Here is a 5,823-nt window from a genome sequence, read left to right as displayed (position 1 = left end):
GGAAGGATGAGAGTGCGTATAATCCATGGACTCAACATTAGTCATAAAGAACTCACATACTTATTGCAAAAATCTATTAGTTATCGAAATGAAGTACTACGCGCATGCTCCCAGGGGGATAGATTGGTAGGAAAAGACCATCGCTCCTCCTCGACCGCAACTCATAAGGAAGACAATCAAAAAAATAAAGCATGCTCCGACTTCATCACATAATGGTTCACCATATGTGCATGCTACGGGAATCACAAACCTCAACACAAGTATTTCTCAAATTCAAAATTACTCCAATAGCATGACTCTAATATCACCATCCCCATATCTCAAAACAATCATAAGGAATCAAACTTCTCTTAGTATTCAATGCACTTTATATGAAAGTTTTTATTATATCCCTCTTGGATGCCCATCATATTAGGACTAGTTTTATAATCCAAGCAAATTACCATGTTGTTCTAAAATACTCTCAAAATAATATAAGTGAAGCATGAGAGTTCAACAATTTCTTCAAAATAAAACCACCGCCATGCTCTAAAAAGATATAAATGAAGCACTAGAGCAAATGACAAACTACTCAAAAGATATAAGTGAAGATTAATGAGTAGTCGAATAATTATGTAACTATGTGAAGACTCTCTAACATTTAAGAATTTCAGGTCTTATGTACTTTTATTAAAACAGCAAGCAAAACCTAATGAAATAAAATGACGCTCCAAGCAAAACACATATCATGTGATGAATAAAAATATAGCTCCAAGTAAAGTTACCGATGAACGAAGACGAAAGAGAGGATGCCATCTGGGGCATCCCCAAGCTTAGGCTCTTGGTTGTCCTTGAATATTACCTTGGGGTGCCTTGGGAATCCCCAAGCTTAGGATCTTTCCACTCCTTATTCCATAGTCCATCAAATCTTTACCCAAAACTTGAAAACTTCACAACACAAAACTCAACAGAAAACTCGTAAGCTCCGTTAGTATAAGAAAATAAATCACCACTTTTGGTAATGTTGTGAACTCATTCTAAATTCATATTGGTGTAATATCTACTGTATTACAACTTCTCTATGGTTCATGCCCTCCGATACTACTCATAGATTCATCAAAATAAGCAAACAAAATATAGAAAATAGAATCTGTCAAAAACAGAATAGTCTGTAGTAATCTGTAACTATAGAATACTTTTGTAAGCTCAAAAATCCATCAAAATTAGGAAAACCTGAGAAATTTGTGTACCAATCCATAGCAAACAGAATCAGATCAAAATCACATTTTTGTGAATTATCAAAACTAATTTACTGAGCGCAAAAGTTTCTGATTTTCAGCAGGATCAACACAACTATCACCGTGAACTATCCCAAAGGTCTTACATGGCACTTTATTGAAACAAATGCTATAAAACATGATTACTACAGTATCATAATCATGTGAACACACAGAAACAGTAGGGGTAAATATTGGGTTGTCTCCCAACAAGCTGTTTTCTTTAATGCCTTTCTATCTAGGCATGATGATTTCAATGATGCTCGTATAAAAGATAAGAATTGAAACATAAAGAGAGCGTCATGAAGAATATGACTAGCACATTTAAGTCTAACCCACTTCCTATTCATAGGTATTTTGTGAGCAAACAACTTATGGGAACAAGAATCAACTAGCATAGGAAGACAAAACAAGCATAACTTCAAAACTTTCAACACATAGAGAGGAAAGTTGATATTATTGCAAGTCCTACAAGCATATATTCCTCCCTCATTATAATTTTCAGTGGCATCATGAATGAATTAAACAATATAACCATCACATAAATCATTCTTTTCATGATCTACAAGCATAGAAATTTTACCACACTCCACATAAGCAATATTATTCTCATGAATAGTAATGGGAGCAAACTCAACAAAATAACTATCATGTGAGGCATAATCCAATTGAAAATTAAAATCAAGATGACAAGTTTCATGGTTATCATTATTCTTTATAGCATACATGTCATCACAATAATCATCATATCTAGCAACTTTGTTCTCATAATCAATTGGAACCTCTTCCAAAATAGTGGATTCATCACTAAATAAAGTCTTGATCTCTCCAAATCCACTTTCATAATTATCGTAATAAGATTCAACACCCTCCAAAATAGTGGGATCATTACTTCCTAAAGTTGACACTCTTCCAAACCCACTTTCATCAATATAATCATCATAGATAGGAGGCATGCTTTCATCATAATAAATTTTCTCATCAAAACTTGGGGGACAAAAAATATCATCTTCATCAAACATAGCATCCCCAAGCTTCTGGCTTTGCATATCATTAACATCATGGATATTTAAGGAATTCATACTAACAACATTGCAATCATGCTCATCATTCAAAGATTTTATGCCAAATATTTTATAGACTTCTTCTTCTAACACTTTGGCAAAATTATCAGAATCTTTATTTTCATGAAATACATTAAAAAGATGAAGCATATGAGGCAACCTCAATTCCATTTTTTTGTAGTTTTATTTTAGAGACTAAACTAGTGACAAAACAAGAAACTAAAAGATTCAATTGCAAGATCTAAAGATATACCTTCAAGCACTAACCTCCCTGGCAACGGCGCCAGAAAAGAGCTTGATGTCTACTACACAACCTTCTTCTTGTAGACGTTGTTGGGCCTCCAAGTGCAGAGGTTTGTAGGACAGTAGAAAATTTCCCTCAAGTGGATGACATAAGGTTTATCAGTCCGTGGGAGGCGCAGGATGAAGATGGTCTCTCTCAAACAACCCTGCAACCAAATAACAAAGAGTCTCTTGTGTCCCCAACACACCCAATACAATGGTAAATTGTATAGGTGCACTAGTTCGGAGAAGAGATGGTGATACAAGTGCAATATGGATAGTAGATATATGTTTTTGTAATCTGAAAATATAAAAACAGCAAGGTAGCAAGTAACAAAAGTGAGCGAAAATGGTATTGCAATGCTTCGAAACAAGGCCTAGGGTTCATACTTTCACTACTGCAAGTTCTCTCAACAAGGATAAAATAATTGGATCATATAACAATCCCTCAACATGCAACAAAGAGTCACTCCGAAGTCAATAATAGCGGAGAACAAACGAAGAGTTTATTGTACGGTACGAAACCACCTCAAAGTTATTCTTTCCAATCAATCCATTGGGCTATTCCTATAAGTGTCACAAACAGCCCTAGAGTTTGTAGTAAAATAACACCTTAAGACACGCATCAACCAAAACCCCAATGTCACCTAGATACTCCAATGTCACCTCAAGTATCCGTGGGTTTGATTATACGATATGCATCACACAATCTTAGATTCATCTATTCAAACCAACACAAAGAACTTCAAAGAGTGCCCCAAAGTTTCTACTAGAGAGTCAAGAAGAAAACATGTGCCAACCCCTATGCATAGATTACCAAGGTCACGGAACCCACAAGTTGATCACCAAAACATACATCAAGTGAATCAATAGAATACCCCATTGTCACCATGGGTATCCCATGCAAGACATCCATCAAGTGTTCTCAAATCCTTAGACTCAATCTGATAACATAACTTCAAATGGAAAACTCAATCTATTACAAGAAGGTAGAGGGGGAGAAACATCATAAGATCCAACTATAATAGCAAAGCTCGCGGTACATCAAGATAGTGCCATATGAAGAACACGAGAGAGAGAGAGAGAGAGAGAGAGAGAGAGAGATCAAACACATAGCTACTTGTACATACCCTCAGCCTCGAGGGTGAACTACTCCCTCCTCGTCATGGAGAGCGCCGGGATGATGAAGATGGCCATCGGTGATGGATCCCCCCTCCGGCAGGTTGCCAGAACAGGGTACCGATTGGTTTTTGGTGGCTACACAGGCTTGCGACGGCGGAACTCCCGATTAGGTTTTGTTCTAGAAGTTTGGGGATTTATAGGAGGGGTTGGCATTGGTTTCACGTCTGGGGCGCCCATAGGGAGTCCACGAGGCAGGGGGCGTGCCCTCCACCCTCACGGGGCCCACGCGACACTTACCCGGTAGCTTTTCATTCTAGTATTTTTTATATTTTCTAAAAAAAATCTTCATTGATTTTCAGCCCATTCCGAGAACTTTTATTTCTGCACAAAAACAACACCACGCCAGTTCTGCTGAAAACAGCGTCAGTCCGGGTTAGTTCTAATCAAATCATACAAAAATCATGTAAAAATATTATAAACATGGCATGAATACATCAAAAATTGTAGATACGTTGGATACGTATCAGTCAGTCTACTAATCTTGGACGTGATGCCTATATAATGATCATTGCCTGGATATCGTCATGATTATTTGAAGTTCTATCAATTGCCCAACAGTAATTGTTTTCCCACCGTTTGTTATTTTTCTTGAGAGAAGCCACTAGTGAAACCTATGGCCCCCGGGTCTCTTTTCATCATATTTGTCTTTGCGATCTATTTTCCTTTGCATTTATTTTCATATTTATTGAACCAAAAATACAAAAATACCTTGCTGCAATTTATTTTTTTCCGCGATCTATTTATCCTATCTACCACTTTTACCTCATATTATTTGCCTATCTTGAGGGGCCATACCCAAAAGGGATTGACAACCCCTTTAACATGACGGGTTGCGAGCATTTGTTATTTGTGTGCAGGTGTTGTTTACGTGTTGTGAGGAGGTTCTCCTACTGGTTCGATAACCTTGGTCTCATCACTGAGGGAAATACCTACCGTCGCTATCTGCATCATCCCTTCCTCTTTGGGGAAATACGACGTAGTTCTAGCAGACATCACGACCCTCGACCCCTCGGCGACCCTCGACCATCGGCGACCCTCTTTTTCTACTTTTCCTACTTCTTTGTTTCATCTTCTTCTACTACTTTTTTTCATCTTCTTGTTTCTTCTTCTTCTTCTTCTTCTCCTTCTTCTTCTACTTATTGTTCTTTTTTTTTCATCTTCTTCTTCTTCCTCTTCATCTTCTTCTTCCTCTTCTTCTTTTACTTCTTTTTTTTCATCTTTCTTGTTTATTCTTAAAAGCTGAAAAAAAACTAAACTAACCTTTTTCCTTAAACTAATTAAACTAAAATAAGGCCTCATTTGATTGCTTTGTTATTTCTAAGTATTTTGAGAATACTACAGTATTTGATATTACCATAATTTCATTTACTGTGGGGTGTTTGGCTGCCACTAAAAATGATGCTTTTAATACTGCGGTATTTGCAAAACCTTGGTATTTTCTCTATTTTAAAAAAATAGATATGGATGTGTTTTTTTTTAAACTGAGCTTGCGAAAGAAACAGCTCCATGCTCGGCCACTGATCCCTAAGTGGCAATGATAAGTTGGCAGAGCATGCAGCAAGTCGGTTAATTGCCATAAATCCTGGTACTAAAATGCCTTATCTCCACCTCATCAGTGTACATGGATCAAGGAATAGATGGGTTGTGATTGATAGTTTGAGAAGTCAAATTAGGAGAACTGGCACTGAGAAAGAAGTTGGTTATAGCTGGATTTAGTGTCCCAGCATGATTCACTCCTGATTTATTTTACCAAGGTGGTTTAGTGTCGTACCAATATATTGGTTGTATATAGTGAGGCACAAAACGTATCCATGGTGTAGCGCATGATCATTTATATGGATATTCCACCAAAATGGTAAAATTCTAGAAAACTGCTCTTGTATGTTTACTTTGGCATCTAAGGCAATGTTCTAATGACACAACTTTTTTGTTTGCGCGTCTTATGTAGAATGTCTGAAAGTTCAGTACACAGGCTCTTGGTGGATGGGTTAACCTAGGCATACTGGTGTGGAGTACAAAAAAGCGTGAAACACATCTGC

The sequence above is a fragment of the Triticum dicoccoides genome, chromosome 3B (genome assembly GCF_002162155.2).
Source record: "Triticum dicoccoides isolate Atlit2015 ecotype Zavitan chromosome 3B, WEW_v2.0, whole genome shotgun sequence".
NCBI lineage: Eukaryota > Viridiplantae > Streptophyta > Magnoliopsida > Poales > Poaceae > Triticum > Triticum dicoccoides.
The sequence above is the reverse complement of the archived record's forward strand: the minus strand, read 5'-3'. Positions refer to the sequence as shown.